Here is a 21,896-nt window from a genome sequence, read left to right on the forward strand (position 1 = left end):
GCTGTACTACTGAAGAAATTCAACTGTTTTAAGACACAAAATTTCCAGCCTCAAAAGCAGCACTGGTCTCTTCTGCAATTACCTCAAAAGAAGGGCTGCAACAGCAGAGAAACAAAAATCAAGGGTCTTCCCAACACAGAGGGGTTTCTCTGCCTCCTGAATGCCGCCCCCCTCCCCAGCCTTCCTACCGCTGCCCCAAGGGCCGGATCAGCCCCTTCCCCACCTGGGGCGCTCCCAGGCCACACTCTCGCCTGCCACGCCCCCTCTTAATTCCTTTCAACTCGGATCCTGTCGTGCTCCTGCTTACATCTGTGCTGGCTGCCTCTACAAACAGCTGTGGTTTTCAAACCATGTTCCGTGGAACCCCAGGGTACCCCACGACAGCAAGAGAGAGCAGCCCTGCCTTTATTTTATGAACTGGGGCTCCTCTTGAGATTTCTATAAAAAACTACACAGAAGTAGTGGGAAAATGGAAATGTTCCCCAGCTGTCAAGGCCGGACAGCCAGCAACCAGGTGAGGCCGAGGGAGCCAGACTCACGGCTGTGGGACACATGCTGGGATGGGGAGGGTCCTCCTCTGTCTGGGATCCGGGAGCCAGTGGGCTACTAACCCCTGATGTTTCTCTGTGACTGTGGTGGCTCCTCATCTTTCAGACAGAATCCAGCATGTGTCTGGGACACGAGGGAAGCTGGCAGTTGCCTGGCCCAGGGTGTTCTTTCTAGGACACAGCCAACCTTGGCTGGCAGTCTCTGGCACTGGGGGGTGGGGCGGTCAGACCACAGAGAGGGTGCCACCAACCTCGCAACCAGGCTGGCGGCTCCCCATCAACCAGGACATCGGGACAGCTCCCTGCCCCAGAAGCAGAGGGAGATGGAGCCCACATGCAGGCCAGCCAGCCAGGTGCGAAGGCCTCCCCCGTGCACCGCAGGGGAGGATGGGCCCCCGCGGCCCCTGCTGCCCCGGACCCCGGCCAGCAGTGCGGCCACCCGCGCCTGCGCAGTCCTGTCTGGACCAACCGACGAGTGACTGCCAAGCCTCCCATCAGGTGCCCAGCGCTGACTTAAGCACTTGGCAAAGTGACACCACTGTGTATCAGGCCAGCGGGCGCTCAGCCCCTGAATGCCAGAGAGGATGGAGCCCCTGCAGCCGCCTCGCCTCACCCTGACCATCCTGCGCATACACGCCACCACGGCCACCTCCTCGGGCCACCTCCTTCAGACTCTTCCTGGGGCAGAGGGGGCTGCAGACAACGACCATCACCGGGCTCCCCACACCACTTGTGAAAGTGCCTTTTCTTCCTTCCTTGTCCTTCCCCTGATCCAGTAAGGACCCTGGCCTCCCACATCCCCTTCCAGGTGTAGGGGTGCACCTAGGCACCCACCAGGGTTCCAGGAAGCTTCCTAGTGGTTCTGGAGCAGCCAGATGGCCTCCCAGTCCAGGTGTACCCCTCCAGGGGCTCCAGACTGTCTGCGGCCCTGGGCCAGACTGCAACCAGTGTTGCTCCTCTCTGGCATCCAGCCTGAGGTCAAGGTCGTGACCTTGGGCACCACCTTACTTACATCCCAGCCCCCAGTTTCTACCTAGGAAGACTGCCACTAGGGCTGAAAGCATCAGCCTTGCTGTCTTCCTCCTCACCCTGTGATTCCACGATTCCCAGGAAGCTGGCATCAGATCCAAGGCTTTCCTGCAGAGGCACCAATTCCGAAAGTGGGGATGGAACTTACAGAAGGCGAGCTTTCTTCTCAGGGAACCAGAATCCTGGTTCCTTCATCCAGCTACCACCGGGTCCTCTCCAGACGTGTGGGAAATCTGTCTTGGCCAAGGAAGCCCTCAGCTGGCTCTTGGCCTCGATGGGACAAAGGCAGGGAGCAGTGCCTTCACCAAGCCTCAGCGTATCTTCTCCACCACCAGAGAAACAGCCGCACAGTCCAGAACCCCCACGGCCCATGGCCGCCCGGAGCGCACCGGGGGGGCCTGCCTTCCAGCCCACCCCAGGCTCAGTCCCCACAAACGACCCAGACGCGTCCCGCCCAGGCTCCATCGCCAGCATCCGTCATACTGGAAGGGGGCCTCAGCCTCGCTTACACAGCCTCATAAATGCTCACCATGGCCTCAGACCCAGTGGTCCTTCTAAGTCATTCGCTTGTATTAACCATTTTAAGTTAACAAGTGTTTACCTTCCAGAGAAAAGCCTAAGATTACCATATCTGAGCAGAAAAGTCCAGTATAATGGGTCCTCCGTACCTGCGGATGCAAAACCTGGGGTTACGGAGGACCGACTGTATTCATGCTACAAATGCCATTTTATATAAGAGACTTGAGCGTCCATGGATTCTGGTATCCATGGGAGCTCCTGGAACCAATCCCCCGGATACCGAGAGACGACTGTGTTTTCAGACGACTTTCCTGACAGCACACCCCAGGAGAGGATTCTTAAATCTCACGACTGTCTTCAGAGCAGCAGGAGATGATCCATCGATCCCACTTCTGCCCATTTATCTGAAGGAAACAGAATCACTAATTCAAAAAGATATCTACACCCCATGTTCACAGCAGCATTACTTACAATAGCCAAGATATGCATCATGCTAAGTGAAGTAAGTCAGACAAATACTGTATGATCTCACTTAATCATGGAATCTTAAAAGAAAAATAAAAAAGGAAAGAAACAAACAAAACTCAGAGATTGGTGGTAACCAGAGGTAGGGAGTGGGAAAACCAGGTGATAGGGGTCAAAAGGCACAAACTTTCAGTTATAAGTATCACCAGGATGTAACGTACAGCATGGTGACTATAGTTAATAATACTGCATTGCGTATTTGGAGGTCGCTAAGAGATCTTCTAAGTCCTCAACACAAGAAAAAATGTTGTAGGTGTGGTGATGGATGTTAAATGGACTTACTGTGGTCACTTCACAATATGTCAAATCAGGGATCACTTTCATTTTTACAATTTATTAAGTGGAACCGCACCTAAATGTTCTTTTAATTTGCATTCCTTTTATTCCTACTCAGATTGAACACATTTTTATACAATAACCCATTTTTTTTTCTTATGTGACTTGCCAGCTTGGTTTGTTTTTCCTGTTATTTTGTCCTTTGAAATCTTGGTATTTTCCTCATCCATATCCACAGGCACTCACTACACCCTCTGATGTTAAAGACACTGTATAGCACAGGGAACTATGTTCGCTATCTTGAAATAACCTTTAATGAAAAAGAATACAAAAATGAATGCATGTATGTATATGCATGACTGGGACATTGTGCGGCACACCAGAAACTGACACATTGTAACTGACTGTATTTCAATTAAAAAATAATGCTAATAAAATAAAACTGTGTGAAAATTACAAATTTTCAAAAAACTTTTCCTAGGTCAGACTATTTGCCTTCAAACCACTGACTTTTTTTTCTTTGAAACCTCAGTTTTAAATGTGTACCGTATCAACTTTTCAGCCTTTTTTCCCTTTAGAATTTCCTCTTTCACTTATAAATTTACCAAGGAGGAAGACGTCTACAAGCCCCAGCCAGGGAAGGAAGCAGTTTCTAACCCACAGCCCCCGTCTGAGCAAAGTGCTGGCCCTCTGTCAGAAAGCAAACAACTGCCCATCTGAGACACAGCTCTGAGGTAATCCCAAAGAATTAACTTAAAGGTTAATACTGAGATCCATAGACAGTTCAGGAACGGACTGATGTCAGGGATTCTTTTGTTGAACCTCAGATGCATGATAGAGCCTGGTCCTGGCCCCTTCTCACCTTGCTAAGTTTAATGGTGAAGCAAAGACGGATGAACCACCACCCACAGCAAAAGCTAGGGTCCTGCCCATGCAGACAGTGAATCCCACCCCAGCACTGATCCCCTGCCTGCTTCTGTATAAGTTGCATCTCACTTCTACACATTCTCAAAAGGCACTTTTAAACTCAGTCTTTATAAAAGGGATATCATGCTATCTATAACCATCTGACTAACTCCTTGCACTGCTGTTAACGCCACTGAGAGGCGTCCACAGTGTCACGTGCTGCTCTGAAGCGCTCTTTTTACAGCTGTATACCATGCCACTGCCGAATGGACCAGTCTGCGCACCATCTCCAGAGGCGGTTTACAGGATCTTTGTTATTGCAAACCTTGAGGAAAATTCTTGCATATTAACATGTGCAATGGGGTCTCCAGGACAGGGATCAGCACTTTTTCTATAAAGGATCAGAGTTGGTAACTGTTCTGTGGGCACGTAAGGGAATAATATTCTCCTTAGGAAATACACACTGAAGGGTTAAGCGATAAAGGGCCCCAAATGGATGGGGAAAAGTTTTGCCATGTGTTCTGTGCACTATTTTTATTTTTGCAGTTTTTGTAAGGTTGGAATTATTTACGAAGAGTGAAAAATGGAACATTCCCCTAGAAACTTTTTCTGAACATAAGGGGAAAGGAATTAAAAACGCTGAAAACAGACCTAAGTTCTTGACTGCAGATGTGCTTCAGTGGCTCCTCGCTGCTCTGACCCAGGGCAGGTTACACGCCTGCATCCACATCACAGTAAAATGCATCTTTCCAACCAGAGCAACTGCCTTGGAAACCCCTGTCTGCCGACAGGAAGGTTTTGCCCAGAGTCCTGCACTCCCAGGAGAAAACTTCTGACAGACACACCGAAGATGTGGGCTTGGGGACCACGTATCTTCAGGCAAGTCAGCCCTCAGTAGTGATCGTTTTAGTTCTATAATCAAATGTTTCAGACCACTGCAGAGAGGGGGGCTTTGTGTAAAATATATACACTCCAAATGTTTAGCTTCAATAACTTTACAATTTTACACTTTCCAAACTTTTAGGATCTGAAGAAATCAGCGTATAGAAAATAATGAGAAACCTTAAAAATGCAAAACCATTTCCACTTCTGGCTCAGAAAAAAGCAGCAGCACTCCGACAGCATTTATATTTTTAGGTAGAACCCCTCTCTCTCGGAGATTCGTACTGAGGCGTTTATGATGGAGATGAGACGCTGCCCCTGGGACTGGCTTCCCAACAGCACAGCCTGGGCAGGGGTTACGGGGAACTGAGACCTGTTGAGGGTTCATAATGCTACTTTCTGTGCCTCTGCACAGTAGGAATTGCCCACAATGAACAAAGCTGCTAAGGTGAGTAGAGGCAGACCTCGGAGATGTCGTGGGTTCTGTTCCAGCCTCCCCGCAACAAAGCAAATATTGCAATAAAAGTCACACAAATTCTCCGGTTTCCCAGGGCATATAAAGTTATAAAGTTTACACTGTACTGTAGTCTATTAAGTGGTCAATAGCATTCATTGTGTCTTAAAAAACAATGTACACATCAGAAATTGACACAACATTGTAAACTGACTAGACTTCAATAAAACAGTGGCTGATACACAAAAGAGCTTAATAACTATTAGCTTGTTTTCAGTATCATTCTCAACTATGTGGTTGATTGATTCATGCTGCTTCTGCCCCAAATGTCCCACATCCCTTTTGCCACCATTCCAACTCTGCCAGGCTTTTAAGCAAATCGTAGACTATTTTTATTTAATGGTGTGCACAAGAAATTCAGGACTATTTCTGATAATGGTATTTATCAAGGCTGGAAATTCACTGTGCTTTAGTATTGCTTGTGCGTTGGAAATAATGTGTGGGGTTGCCCTGCAACAGCAGAGAGAACAGGCCAAGAGTCCCAAAGGAATGTCAACTAGGAGTATCTGATGACAATACTTCGGGGGAAATAAAAAGGGTGTCGGAAATGGGTTTTGAAAAACATATCATTGTGATAATGTAAAAACAGCTTAAAATTACTTGGTATTAAGAGTATAAATAATGGTTATTGTCGCCTCGAAAAAACCCCAAAACAATGTACATACCTAAACTAAAAAATACATTGTTGCTGGAAAATGCCCGTCACTTACTCCAGCCCCCTTGTTTATAACGTGCTTTCTCTTGAGAAACTAAGATGCACGTTCAGGTGTGAATGTGGATATGCAAACGCACATGTAAACATACGCACACATGTGTCTACATTTTATCATCTGAGCCGGCAGAACCTGATACTCTTTTTGCAACAGTAACATCAAAGATCTCTGATCACCCTAACAAATATAAAAACAACGAAAAAGTTAAAAATACCGCAAGAACTACCAAAATGGGACACAGACACATGAGTGAGCAAATGCTGAAGGAAAAATGGCACCAACAGACTTGCTTGATGCAGGGTTCCCATCAACCTTCAGTTTATTTAAAAAAAAAAAAAAGCATCATCTCCAAAGCACAATAAAGTGGAGAAAAATTAAACAAGGTGTGCCTGTATTTTATTCAGAGAATCACAAAAGCCTCCAAGCGGCACCCCAGGATGCCCTGGGAGTTGGGGTACCGGCTGGCTGCAACTAAAACAGACACTCCAGAGACTTAGCACAAACGCTGACTCTCATACCTTGCCCCGCCTCAGTGGAGCTGGGGTGCTCGGGGCACCTGCATTTGTAACGTCCAGCCCACCCCTCCTGAATGTGGAGTCCCTGGCCCACACTTTAAGAAAATGCTTAGGGCAGTTGTCTCCAACGTCATGTGTACCATGTAATCCGTTAGAATGACAGAAGAAAACCCTGGAGCATCTGTATTTTTTACAGGAAGAGGAGGAATGAAGCCTCCCTGACAGCTACCTGCCTGCCCCTGCCTCCTCGCCTGGTCCTCAAGGCTCCCAGGGCTCCCGGGCACCCTGTCCCTGTAACTAAAAGAACTGCCAGGGACCTCAGGGTGTGACTGTATTTAGAGACGAGTCTTTACAGAGGTAATTAAAGTAAAATGAGGTCATAGGGTGGGTCCTAGTCCAATGTGGCTGGTGTCCTTATAAAAAGGGACATAGACAGGCAGGGAGGGAAGAACATGTGAAGACACAGGGAGAAGGTGCCATCTACACACCAAGGAGAGAGGACTCAGAAAAAACCAGCCCTGCTGACACCTTGATCTTGGACTTCCTGGCTTCAGACCTGAGGTACCTTGGTACAGAACCCCTAGCAAACTAATACACAAACCTTGAAAAAGGGTTCATTCCTGCAAATGTGCCGGGGATGGAAGGCAGGAGGACCCACAGCCCCAGGCAAGCGCAGCCCCCACTGCAGTTCCCCAGCCTGGCTCCCAGGTGCCGCGTGGGGACTTCTACACCTGGCATGCGGACACGACCACCGCCCGGCAAACACAGTGCTGCCTTCTACATCTTTTCAAGACCTCTAGCTGTCATGAACTGTGCACACCTCATGATCTACGCAGCACGTCTGGACAGAGATACCAACTGGGGCACGTGCACAGAGACGCTTTAGGGATGGAGTAAGCAGTGTACGAAGACTGGGAGGTGAAATCCTGTGATTCTCAAAATCACCTGTCTTTTTTTTTGCAGGTTGAGCTAATAAAGAAACATAAAAAAATGAAAGGAGAAATCCTGAATAAGTGTGCGTAAATTATTTAAACTTTTTCAAGCAACCTGAGGTACCTGGAAGCCTCTACTTGGACATGTGGCCAGGGCTGTGGAAGGAAGGGCGGGCGCCCCCCAGCACCCCTTCCTGGGAGCTGCCGGCTGAAGGGGCAGAAGGCTGAGAACAGGGCTGGGGCTGCCATCCTCAGGGAACTGACGGTTCCAAGGCCGGGAGAGCTGTGCAGGGGTGTGAGGACGGCCTGGCCTGGCGGGCTGGGGGACCTGGGACGGATGATGTCTATGTCCACTGCTGTGGCCAGCAGGCCAGGGCAGGACCTTCTGGGAGAGCCGGCGGGGCTGTCCAGCAGGACGTCCATCCCAGTCGCTCTAAACCAACTCACAAGCTCCCAAGGCACAGAGTTCTAAGTACATTCAAATACATACTCTTGCAGGGGGACAGCTCAAGTGGTAGAGCACACGCTTAGCATGCATGAGGTCCTGGGTTCAAGCCCCAGTACCTCCATTAAGAAGAATAATTAAGTAAATAAATCTAATTACCACCCGCCCCAACCCACTACACAACCTTGGCTCACTCTGCAGAAATGCACCTGACCTACGTACAAAGGGAATTCAGTGGGAATTTAAGCCTTTCACTCTCGGAGTCCATAGGAAGCCGTGTCTTCGCACACACTCCGCCCAGCCTGTGGGCACCCCCAGGTTGACTGTGGCCGGATAACACAGCACATTTCTCCTCCTGCCTTGACCCTGAGGCAGAATCAGGTCAACTGAGGGCTCAAGAAGCTTCTCGTGAGCCTTTCCAGAACCACAGTTAAGCCCAGACAATCTGTGAGGTTGTGCCCCGGAGCCCAGGCGATACACAGACAACCTGGCATGGGTCACACGGAAGTGCAGGGCAGGATTCACGTCTTCGCTGGCAGCCACCCCAGACCCGGGCCATCCTGGCAGAGGTGTCCCCAGAGAGAACACGCCCCGCTCTGTCCGCCTCTGGTGGATGCGGGGCCTGTGTGGCCACTGAGAGGGTCACAGCCTCTCACAGCTTGTGGTCAAGGTCTGACAGTAAGGATGTGTTCCCTTTTCCTGGTGGAGGGAGGGTGGGCCCCTCACTCAGCTGGCAGTTCCAGAAGGCAGGGACCCCCTCCACTTCTGCCCTTTGTACGGGGCTTACCCTGAAGTACGCACTCAGCCAACCTTTGCTGGAGGAGACAATGACCTAAAATGCAAATTATTAAAATACAACATAAAAATGACCCACCGTGATGATTAATTTTATGTGTCACCTTGGCTACTATGGTATGATCCAGGTTTCAGTCAAGCATCAATGTAGAGGTTGCTGCACAGGTGGTTCTTTGATGTGATTTACATTTAAATGGGCAGACTCTGAGTAGCAGATGAGCTTCCGGAACGTGGATGGGCCTTACCCTAACAGTTGAGGGCCTGACGAGAAACGAGCAAGTTCCCCTAAAGAGGAAAGAATTCTGCCTCTGGACGGACTTTGGACTACAGCTGCAACATCAGCTCTTCCTGGGTCTCAGCCTGCCTACTCTGAATCCAGAATCGCCAGCCTCCATGATCACATGAGCCAACTCCCTAAAATAAATCTCTCTATATATACAATACCCTACGGGTTCTGTTTCTCTGGAGAATCCTGACTAATATACACCCCCCCACCCTATCAAAGCAAAGGGAAAAGCACAGCTTGTGTGTACAAAACCATCAGTACGGTCTCCAGGGCACGAGCAAAGCCCACCCTCCAGAGTCTGTGTTATCACCCACACGTACAGCTCTGCTTGATTTAACACACTTGGTTATGCCATGATCCCTGGGGGTAGGCAACTCCAAAAAGCCAAGTCCAGGTAGTTTTAAAGCTCACTGGTTTTGTGGAGACCAATTCTTCCAGGCAGGATTTGTGGGAAAAGAAGAAAATTGTGGAACAGCTTGAGTCATGGATTTAAATATGACACAACTATATACAATAGCCAAGACATGGAAGCAACCTAAATGTCCATCAACAGATGATTGGGTAAAGAAGATGTGGTATAGTTATACAATGGAATACTACTCAGCCATAAAAAAGAATAAAATAATGCCTCTGGCAGCAACAATGGGTGGCCCTGGAGATTGTCATTCTAAGTGAAGTAAGCCAGAAAGAGAAACAGAAAGAGAAATACCATATGATAGCACTCACATGTGGAATCTAAAAGAAAAGAAAAAAAGAGGACACTAATGAACTCATCTACAAGACAGACACAGACTCACAGACATAGTTAACAATCTTATGGTTACTGGTGGGGTGGGGAGGGGGAAAGGGATAAATTTGGGAGTTTGAGATTTGCAAATGATAACCATTACATATAAAAATAGATTTAGAAAAACAAATTTCTCTATAGCACAGGGAGCCATATTCAATATCTTACAATAACCTTCAAAGAAAAATAATATGAAAACGAATATATGTATATATATGCATGACTGGGACACTGTGCTGCACACCAGAAACTGACACGTTGTAACTGACTATGCGTCAATTTTAAAAAATAAATAAATAAAATAAAAGGCAAATAAATAAATAAATATGATGCAAATCCTCATCACCACTTCTGACTCGGGGCTATGTTGTTCTTCAGAGTAAAGTGCACCTTCTTCTGTGAGTATCTTCAAGGATGAATCATTGCCCATCACCACTGTCCTGGCCAGGACAATACAAGCACAAGGATGACCATACTGGCTCTCGGCATAAAATCTTTCTATGAAATCAGGTTCCCAGATGGAAGTCACTGCTCTCTAAGCACTGGCTTTTCTCCCCCGAGGAGCAAAATTCCCCCAAGGGAGAGTGAAAATTGGAGCCTGACAAGCTTGGCTAGTGGAGTATCTGACATATAAATACAAATCACAGGGGAGAAGGTAGCACTCAGGGGTACAGTGCATGCCTAGCATGCACGAGGTCCTGAGTTCAATTCCCAGCACCTCCATGAAATAAGTTAAACCTAATTACCTCCCCCTTCCTCCCCAAAAAAGTAAAAAAATAAATAAATACAAATGACAAATATGCTTGTTTCAAACTCATGGTAGCTATCACTGTCTACCTGTCTTACAACTAGTTCAAGGCGGATGATTTCTGTCCCCACAGCCTTGCATGGAGGTGAGACAAGTGGATGAAGCTGGATGGGGGCACAGCCGGGTCAATGAATGCTCAACAGCACAAGTGCACACCAGACTCAAACCAACACACGTGAAAAACACATCCTATGTTCTTGAGACCACACTCTGAGAGGCCTGTAACACAAAAAACTCATATAAATGAAAATCTTATCCCTGGGGTGCTCTGAAATTCTATTAGCTAACCTGAATCAGGCCAGAGGTGTCATGGTTAAGCCCCACTCATGTCTCTATGGGCTCCTACAGAGCTGCTGTGCCTAAGCCCCACACTTATGGCCAAAGGGTCTCTAGACAGAAAACATAAAGAGAACAAATAAGAAAATGGCAGGTGTAAATCCTGTCATAAAGGTATCTGCATTAAGTGTAAATGGACTAGACAATCAAAAGGCAGGCACTGATAGAATGGATTAAAAAAAACATGAACCAATTATACGCTATCTATGAAAGACACATGTTAAATTCAGAGATACAAACAGAGTGAAACTAAAAGGATGGAAAAAGACATACTATGCAAAGAGAAACCAAAAGTGGGCAGAAGTAGCAATACTAATATTGGGCAAATATTAGACAAATTAGACTTGAAAAAAAATTGTTACTAGAAACCTCATGATAAAATGGTCACTCACTCCATCAGCAAGATGTAACAACTATAAACATATGTTCACCTAACAACACAGCCTCCTAATACATGAAAACACCAAAAACATGATCTTATATGTAAAAATCCTGAAGGTTTCACAAAAAACCTGTTGCAGATAGTAAATGAATTCAGCAAAGCTGCAGAATACAAAAGCAACACATAAAAATCAACTGCATTTCTATACATTAGCAATGAACAATCCAAAAAGGATATCAAGAAAATAATTCCACTTATGATAGCATCAAAAAGAAAAAAATTTTTAAATAAACTTAACCAAGGAGGTGAAAGATTTGTACACCAAAAATTACAAAACACCGCTGAAAGAAATTAAAGACACAAATAAATAGAAAGATATTCCATGTTCATGAACTGGAAGACTTAATATTGGTAAGATGACAGTATAACCCAAGCCATCTACAGATTCAATGCAATTCCTTTCAAAATTCTAATAGAATTTTTGCAAAAATAGAAAAACCTATCTTAAAATTATTATGGAATTTCAAGAGACCCAGAATAGCCAAAACAATCTTGAAAAAGAACGAAGCTGAAAATTTCACACTTAGATTTCAAAAATTACTATAAAGCTACAGTAATCAAAACAGTGTGGTGCTAGCATAGAGACTGACACATTGACCAACGAAGTAGGAGAGCCCAGAAATAAACCCTGGCATGTTTGGTCAAATGATTTTCAACAAAGCTGTCAAGACCACTCAGTGAAGAAAGGACAGTCTTTTTAACAACTGATGCTGGGAAAACTGGATAGCCACATGCAAAAGAATTAAACTGAACCATCATCTTACACTATATATAAAAATTAACCCAAATTAACAAAAAAACTAAACACAAAAGCTAAAATTGTAAAACTCTTAGAAGAAAATACATGAGAAAAGCTTCATGATGCTGGATTTTGCAACGATTTCTTGGATATGCCACCAAAGGCACTAGTAATGAAAGAAAAAGGAGATAAACTGGATGTGAAAATTAAAAACCTCTGTACACCCAAGGACACTCTCTAGAGAGTGAAAAGACAACCCACAAATGGGAGAAAATATTTGCAAATCATGTATCTGATAATGGACTGGCATTCAAAATATGTAAAGAATTCCTACAATTCAACACCAAAAACCCAAACGACATGATCAAAAAATGGACAAAGGATGTGAATAGACATTTCTCTAACAAAGATTTACAAACGGCAAATAAGTGCATGAAGAGATGCTCAACACCATTCATTGTGAGGGAAATGCAAATCCAAACCAGAATGAGATATCACTTCACACCCATTAGGATGATTATTTAAAACAAAAGCAAACAAACAAAAAAACAGAAAATAACAAGTGTTGGTGAGGATGTGAAGAAACAGGAACCCTTGTGCGTTGCTGGTATAGGCATGCTGGTGCAGTTGCTACGGAAAACAGTATGACAATTTCTCAAAAAAAACCAAACCTGGAATATCATCTGATTCAGCAATTCCAGTTCTGAGTATACGTATCCAAAAGAATTGAAAACAAGATTTCGAAGAGCTATCTGTACACCCATGTTCATAGCAAAAGGTGGGAACAACCCAAATGTCTACAAATAGACGAATGGATAAAGAAAATACGGTACATGCATCCAGTGGAATATTATTCAGCCTTAAAAATAAATTAAATTCTGATACATGCTATAAAATGGATGATCTTGAAGACATTATACCAAGTGAAATAAGGCAGACACAAAAGGATAAATGTTGTACGATTCCATTAACATGAGGTATCTGGAACAGTCAAGTTCACAGACAGGCAGTAAGATGGTTGTTACCAGGAGCTGGGGAATAAAGGAGTGGGGAGTTAACGTTTAAATGGGTGCAGAGTTTCAGTTTGGGATGATGACGAAGTTCAGGGGATGGACGGTGGTGATGGCTGCACAACAATCCAAATGGCCTCAATGCTACTAACCTGTATACTTAAAATGGTTAAAACTGTGAATTTTAGGTTATTTCTATTTTATTATAGTAAACAAAAAAAATCAGGTGATTTCTCCAATTTATTTTTGTCTTTAAACATTTTTTCAGTATTTTAGTTTCTTTTTCCCTTCATATAAATTTTAGGGTCAGCTTGTTTTTTATCTATAAAAACAGCCTGTTGAGATTTCTCAAAATTAAACATAAATATCTTTTGACGCAACAATAACACTTCTCTAGCCAAGAGAAATGACAACATATGCCCACATAAAGATGGGCACATGAGTCTCCACAGGAGCATTATTCATAATAGGCAAAGAATGTGATGAATGCTTAAGCAAAATGTGAAATCCAACAGAAAGGAATGAAATGCTGGCACACACTACAACAGGAATGAACTCCAAAAATGTTAAGTGAAGGAAGCCACACATGAAGACCACAAATTGTATACTTTCATTTATGTTAAATGTCCAGAAATGGCAAATCTATGAAAGACAGAAAGTAAAGTGGTGATGTGCCACAATAAGGGCCAGGAATGGGGATGCACTGCAAAAGGTCATGAGAGATCTTACTGAGGTGATAAGTGCCTTCCCAAACTGGATTATGGTGAAACTGCACAACTTCCTACTAAAAATCACTGTACATTTAGAGTAGGTAAATTTCATAGTATGTACATCACACCTCAATAAAGTTGTTTAAAATAATTTTTGCTGCAATATTGGACTGGAATTGTGTTCAATCTATAGATCAATGTGGAGAGATAGGACATCCTCACTACGGTGAGTGCTCCAATCCATGACCATAACAATCCATTTATGTACGTGATTTTTGATTTCATTCATCAGCATCTTGTAGTTTTCAGCATGTTAAGTCCTGCATACATTTTATTCAATTGACATCTCAGTATGTTTTTTTGAAGCTACTGAAAATGGTACTTTCTAGAATTTCACTTTCTAATTGCTCATTGCTAATATACAGGAATAACACTGAGTTACAGTGACCGTATTTTCTGACCATGTTTAACCTCACTTACTAGTTCTAGTAGTTTTTTCCATAGATTCCCTGGGCCAAGTAGGGACAATTTTATTTTCTTTTTCAAATCTGCCTTTTATTAATTTTTCTGACCTTACTGCACTGGCTAAAGTTTCAAAATTATGCAGCTATAGTTAATTCATGCTATACCTGTGGCTGCTGAGGGCCGGCTAAAAATTAGCTGCAAAAACAGAGTAGCTAGGGCTGGTTAGTTATATAAAAGCTGTAGAAAACATGGCACCAGTAGTAACAGTCCCTTACCCAGTATATTTCCTAAATACACTATCTCATTTGATCTTCACAACTATCTAATAGGGACTTTTTCCATGTCACTGAAGAAGAAAAATGGGCCACGGCAGGCCAAGGAATGTAGCCACCCGCACTCCGGGTGATCATACTGCAGCCGACCTCAACAACAAAGACTTGCCTGGACCCAACCTGACCCCACCTGCAGAAATCTGTCTTTCCTCTCATTGGCTGGCTGGGTGGCCCCAAGCACTGACTGAGCTGACCTCTCTATATGCTGGTGCTAGGGAAACACAGCTCAAAAGCCAGGGCACAGTCACTCAGTAAGAGGGCTGAGGGGACACTGGTCCAACTGGGGAGCGGAGACTGGTGATTCTGGAGTGGCACCTGAGCAAGCACAGTGCCTTCAAAGAATCATAAGTGAGTGATTGTGTAGGTGCGTGAGCGTCAGGTCCCAGGGTCTAACATTTGGGGGAAGGCATTTTTGGCAGCTTCTTCCTAACTTTTAACTTAGAAGTGTGCAGTCAGGTTGGATTCAAAGTCTGGCTCTGCCATTTACCAGGAATGTAACCTTGAACACATATTTCATCTCTTTGTCAGTTTCTTCATTCATAAAGTAGGAATAATAAATTGCACCGACCTTTGAGGATTGTGAGAATAATTATTAAGTAAAGTACTCAGGAGTTAGCCAACTACAGCCTGCTCACTGCCTGTTTCCAGAAGTAAAATTTCACTGGAACACAGCCACACTCATTCATTACAGATCGTCTATGCTGACTTGGTGCGACAACGGCGGAATTGGCGAGGTTGTGACAGAGACCCTATAGCCAGCAAGGCCATAAATAGTCACTATTCGGATCTTTACAGGAAAAATAACCCTGGCTTAGAACAATGCTGGAGCAAAATAAGTAGCAAGAAATGTTAGTTATTATTTCACTTCCAGAATGATAAACCTGGGTGTGTATATATATAAAGATAGACACAGGCATTGACTATCGGGGTGACAAATGCAAAATAACAATGCCAGTTAACAGGTGGTTGATTAAATAAATGATAGTATATTTATACTATGGGATAGGATGTCTATGTGTATGTATACTGTAAATGCCAACATCTTAAGATCTCCAAAATCTTCAAGTAATCCAGAATCATTAAGTAAAAGGTATGATACATGCAATATAATCTCATTATGTTATAAAAAGAACACACACACAAAACAAAACCTATGTGCATGCACATAAAACGCTATAGATCAAGAAGTACTCAGAGAATTTCACTTTTAGTATATGTAGTTCAGTACCGTTTACATTTATTTTTTCCTCCACCCCCAATACAGTTTACATTTCTTAATGAGCTGATGTTCTGTCGTTTTTCTCGTGACTTACAAATATTATTCGAACGGCTCAGGTTGTATCCTAAGAGGTACACTTTTCAAACTTTAACGTCTTTAGGAGACGTTAAAGGGACAAACGAGAGAATGGATGAATCTCAATGGCGTTACGCTAAATGAACAAGCCAGACTTAGAAACCATGTAAGACATTCTGGAAAAACCAAAACTGCAGGAATGAAGTACAGATCAGTGGTCAGGAGTTGAGAACGGGGAACAGCAAGAAGGCCTTTAGGGGGTGATGAAACTGTTGTGTATTTTGATTGTGGTGGCAGTCACACGACTCTATGCATTTGTCAAAACTCAGTGAACTGTCCAACACAAAGGGAATTTAACTATACATAAACTAAAAAATAAATGTAAACAAACACACGTACAAACACACTTGGTGGGTAACTTTTCTTGGAGCGCTCTATCAGCACACAAACGTATGCATTCACACAAGAAATGTCTTTTCCACATTTCCCTGTTGGCCTCTGTCACAGAGATGACGCGGCTGCGCGGCGGAGGCGGCGTTCGCACCATCTTCCTACCGAATTCCCACAAACACACACCTGCCGCGGCCCACGTTTGTTTAAAACGGGATTACTCCTTCGGGTTCCGGGCGTGCGGATCTGCGCCTTCCCCGGAAAATCACGACAGGCCTTCAGGGGGAAGGGACGGCCGGCACCGCGCAGAGCGTCCGAGGCCCGCGCCTCCCGGGGCGGCCGGAACCGGGTTCTCCAACACCAGCCGCCGGAGCTGGTGGTGAGTTAAGCCCAGCAACCCGAGCTACGGCACGGGGATCACTGCCGCTTCAATCACGATCATGGACGGAATCACCTAATAAGCGGCAGGAATACTCCCCCGGCTTGCCAAGCTTGGGCAAAACACGGTGCGGGGCGCGCAGCACCCACTACCCCGGGAAAGGAAACTCCCGGGTCTCGGGCGCCCGGAGACGCGCAGACCGTCCAGCACAGGGTTTCCCGAGCAATCGCTATCCTGCCGCGCACACCTAACCCTGGAGTGGACGTGGTCCGGACGCCTCTCGACTTAGAAAACACTCCTTAAACCCCATTTCCAAAATCTTCCACCCTTTTCTCACGCCCACTAAACTCCGCGAATTGGGAGAACGCCTTTTAGGCTTAAAATACACCCTTCGGTCTGGCTGTGCGGAACCGCGCTGCCCACGTAACAATCTCGGCTCCTTAACAAAGCCTCAAACTCCTCTCTCCAAGAATCTGCAAGATGGTTTCGCTCGGCCACAGTCTCTCTCCTTCCCTCAGAAAAAGGCACAAAGCAAACTGCTCAAGTCTCTTCGCACGACCTCAGTGCAAACCGCCGGCTCCTTACTTTCCAACAATAACCGAGAAACCCCAATGCACCCACTCCCCACTGGAGCTCCGCCACGTGCCGGGGGCGCTGGGGTAGGGGGCGCGGGCCGGGCTTCGGGACTCCCAGGCCGCAGCGCAGGGGCCAGGGGTCCGGGCCGCGGGGTCAGCGGCGCGCAGGGGCCGGGGCGACCCCGGGAGGCCGCGCCGCCGGGGAGGCCGCGCTGCCCAGGATCAAGTCCCGGCCGCCCGCGAGGCCCCGGCACCGCCGCCGCACCCCTCCCGCCCCAACCGCCCGGCTCGGTTCCGAGGGCGGCCGGGACCCCACGCGGGGCGCGGGTCGGGTCGGGGCAGCGGCATTCCTCACCTGGGTCCGCGGAGGCGGCTCGGGGGTCCCGGGCAGGCCCTGGGAGTTTCCTGGCTGAGTGAGTCAATCGGGCGGGCCGGGAATGCGCCAGGAAACACCCGGCCTCCTCCCCTTCCTCCCGGGGCGGGGGCTCTCCCGGCTCGGCCCCTTCCTCCTGGCGCTCCTCCCCCCGCGCTGCGGCCGCGGCCCCGTCCGCTCGCTCCTCCGCGCCGGGCGCCCTCCGCCGCGCCGCCGCCCAGCGCTCGGCTGGGCGGAAAATGCTCCCTGGGGAGGGGAGCCCGAGGGCCACCTGCCGGCTTAGGCGACCTCAGCTCTGCCCGGGACCGCGGGAGGGGAGGGGGACCGACGAGGGGCTTCCCCGTGCAGCCTCCCGGCTAGGGCCGGAAAAAGAGCCGGGGTTCACACCCTGTCCCGGGGCTCCACGGGGTCCAGGCGGTGGGTGGGATAGGCTTCAAAAGGGACCTGGGGGGACACCCGGCCCGGCGCCCCACAGCCAGGGACGAGGCGCGCGCACCTGCGCTCGGCGGCCCGGAGCGCCACAGGCGGCCGGGGTGCCGGGTGGGACCGGGACACTCCGCCAGAACCGAGCCAACTGGGAGAAAGTGACCCGGACCCGCCCCTGCAGTGATCGCATCTGTACAGCCCAGTCTCCCCTCTGAGCCGGACAATTGCGTGCGCACGCTTGTGGGAATGGCTGACAAATCTTAAGGAACTAGCCCCCAAACACAGAATTCAGAGGGGCCAATTAAATAACTCCTTATATGGAAACGCAGAATGCTGGGAATGGGGGTCCCTAAGCCCCACCCACCCACTCCACCCATTCGCCCTTCGCCGCCACCCCCAACCCAGTTAGTTGGAAGGGAGGACAGTAAAGATGGGCAGCAGGTACTAGACTACGAAAAACACAAGAAGTTTGATTATTCCCTGGGGGTCCTCTGGATAATGCAAAAAGTTACAGCAAATGGATCCTGACCAAACCAGAATCCATCAGTTGTCTGAATATTCAGAGACCACTTTTTCTAGAAGTTTTTGGAGGTCCCCCACACTCCTGCACAGCATGGATTTTGAGGGACTTTCTGGATCCCAGCCTGCCTACACATTTTCAGTCAGAAGAAAACTGCTTCTCTCTGCCTAGGGCTGAGTCTCAAAGTTAGATTCCAAAGGTCTCTTTGTTTTGTTTTGTTTTGTTTTTTGTTTCTTTGTTTAACACTGTAGGTGAAGTGATGGAATACAAATTCAAGGTATATTGTGATAATTTTAAAATACTGTAATCCCTAGAGCAATTAATAAAAAATAAGTGGCATAGTCAAAAATTCAAGAAGAGAAAATGAAATGTTAAAATAAACTCAATCCAAAGGAGCAAAAAGCACATAGGACACACAGTAACAGAGAGCAAGGTGTCAGGCTTAAATCCAACATGTTAGTAATTACATTAAATGTAAATAGACTGAACATTCCAATTAAAAGAAATTGTCACGTTGGATAAAAACAAAACCCAAATATATGGCTGTTTAAAAGCAACATACTTTAAATATAAGGACACAAAGAGACAGAAATTTTAAAAGATGAAAAGCCATCTATCATGCACATGCTAATCATAAGAAAGTAGGAGTGACTATATTAGTATCAAGACAAGGACCGTCACCAGATATTAGAAGGGATATTTGAAAAAGATAAATGGGTCTATTCATTCAGGGAAAAAATGGTATTTTTAATGTGTATGCACCAAATAAGCTTTGAAATATTTCAAATACACAGTCTCAATTAGAGATTTTAACACCTGTCTTTTAGTAAATGATAGAACAGGCAGACAACAAAGAGTCAAGATACAAAAAAAAAAAAATTTAAAACAACTGACCTATTTGACCTCAGTAGTATCCTCACAAAACAAAATACAGAATACATTGTGTTTAATAAAAGATGTTCAAAATATTTATACTGAACTCTCAAGGTGTACAGAGAAGAATTAAAAGATTTCAGATAACACACACAAAATGTAACGTATGTTAGGAAGTAAAACTAATCTCAGTGGATTAATTTCAATGGATTGAAACTGTATAGAACTTTGACTACAACAAAACTGAACTAAAAAGCAGTAAGAAAAAGATAACTTTTTAAATGCCCAAATATTATAGAACTAAACAACGCATTTCTAAATATTCCTTTAATCAGAGAAGAAATCACATATCTCCGCCACTATGTGAGGTTATAGGTCTGTGAAGAAAGAGGTGGACTTCTACCAGACACCAAATCTGTCAGTACCTTGCTCTTGGACTTTCCAGCCTCCAAACTGTGAGAAATAGATTTCTGTTGTTTATCAGCCACTCAGTCTACCTATTACAGCAGCCCAAACAGACTAAGACAAGCTCACACCTATATGGTCAGTTGATTTTTAATAAAGATGTCAAAGGAGTTCAAAGGGGTAAGGAAAGTCTTTTTTTTTTTTTCTTATTGAGGTATAGTTAATTTACAATGTTGTGTAAGTTTCAGGTGTACAGCAAAGTGACTCAATTATACGTATGTATATAAATCTATTCTTTTTCAGATTCTTTTCCATTATAGGTTATTACAGGGTATTGAATATAGTTCCCTGTGCTGTACAGTAGGACCCTGTTGATGATCTATTTTATATACGGTTAATCCCAAACTCCGAATTTATCCCTCGCCCCTCTTCTCCTTTAGTAACCATAAGTGTGTGTTCTATGTCTGTGAGTCTGTTTCTGTTCTGTAAATAAGTTCTTGTATCATAAAGAAAGTCTCCTGTTAAAGGTGCTAAGTAACTGCATAACTGTGGGAAAAACTGAACCTTTGTTACCAGAGAGTAGGTTCTTGTCTCTCCCAGGAACGAATTCAAGGGTGAGCCATAGCAAAGTGAAAGCAAGTTTGTTTAGACAGATTCACATTCCATAGACAGAATGTGGTCTGTCTCAGAAGGGAATGTGGCCTCAGGGTTCAGGGGTGTTTGATTTTTATGGTCTGGGTAATTTCCTATGCTTACAAGTGGGAGGGTTTTGGGGGAAGGGGAGGGATCTGCAGGAATTGGGCCCCCCACCCAATTTTTTGGCCTTTCATGATCAGCCTGGGAACTGTCAGGGTGCCTCTGGGTATGTCATTTAGCACCCTAATGTATTACAGTGAGCGTGTAATGAGGCCCAAGGTCTCCTGGAAGTCAAATCTTCCACCATCTTGGGCCTAGTTGGTTCTAACCAGTTTATGCCATATCCTCAAGGGTTATGTCATTCCTTTAATGACTGTGCCTTACTCTCTTCCATCCTGTCTCACCTTGAGCCCCCTGCCCATACCATACACACAAATTAACTCGATATAGATCATAGACCTAAATGTGAAGGTGAAGAAACAAAGTTTCTAGAAGAAAACACAGAATAATTTCAGAGCCTGAGGGCTGAGGTAGGTCAAGAATAGAAAATGTATTAACTTCTTTGGTTAATACCTTTAGAAAAAAATAATGAATGATTTGGTCAAAAAATGTAAATTTTTCATCAAAAGACAATGTTAAGAGAATAAAATGCCAGACTGGAAGCAGTCTTGGTGCACATATGGAGGAGTTGTATCGAGAATATACAAAGAACCCCTACAAATCAACAATTAAATTCCAACCCAATAAAACTAGGACACTTCAAAGAAGAAATCACTTTGGAATTCTTTTATAAAGTTAGACATACATATATGCTATGGTGCAGTAATTCTAATTCTATGTATTTAGCCAAGAGAAATGAAAATGTATCTACACAAAGACTTGTGCATGAACATTCTTATGAACTTCATTCATAATAGTAAAAACGTGAAAACAACTCAAAGTGCATAACTAGGAAAATGGATAAACAAATTGTGGTATGTTCGTACAATGGAATATTAGTAATAAAGAGGAAGCATTGACTGACCCAAGTATTACCACAAAATGGATGAATCTCAAATTTATTATGTGAGTTTACCAAATACAGAAGATAGCATTGGTTGCTGTGAGTAAGAAAGCAGAGTAGGAAGCTCCAGGCCCTCATTTCCCCACAGAAACACCATGTAACCATCATGCTGACCTAAGGAGCTTTGTGAGAACTCTAGAAACTAGTGAAGGATCTGCAGCAACCAAATGAACGCACAACCAAGAAACAGCTGTGCTCAAAACATTCCAAACAAAAATCTCATGACATTTTTAATCACACTTGCTCACCCCAACCCAGGCATGGTGCAGATAGAGGAAGCCACTCAATGTCTGGTCCCTCCCTTAGGGTGGAGGGGAAAAAGCAGAAGTTGTTTACGATGTTGTTTGGGGCTGGTGGAAGGGCTGGTTTTGTCTCCCTGACTCCCCTGACTCGGAGCACTGATGGGGATGGTGGGTTAGTCGGGTATCAGGTTGGAAGATGTGTGGTC

General features: G+C 45.3%; 1 protein-coding gene across 4 annotated transcripts in view; it reads right to left on the reverse strand.

The window, feature by feature from the left end:
* Positions 1-17,655, reverse strand: part of CYFIP1 (cytoplasmic FMR1 interacting protein 1) — a 94,276-nt gene extending 76,621 nt beyond the window's left edge. For 2 of the 4 annotated variants that reach the window (XM_072960754.1, XM_072960751.1), the window contains exon 1: positions 17,508-17,655. The gene's annotated coding sequence lies outside the window, so the exon portion shown is untranslated. The remainder of the gene's footprint in view (positions 1-17,507) is intronic. The other 2 variants (XM_072960752.1, XM_072960753.1) reach the window with 2 other exon arrangements.
* Between the last annotated feature and the right edge of the window lie 4,241 nt (positions 17,656-21,896).

The sequence above is a fragment of the Vicugna pacos genome, chromosome 5 (assembly GCF_048564905.1).
Source record: "Vicugna pacos chromosome 5, VicPac4, whole genome shotgun sequence".
Lineage (NCBI taxonomy): Eukaryota > Metazoa > Chordata > Mammalia > Artiodactyla > Camelidae > Vicugna > Vicugna pacos.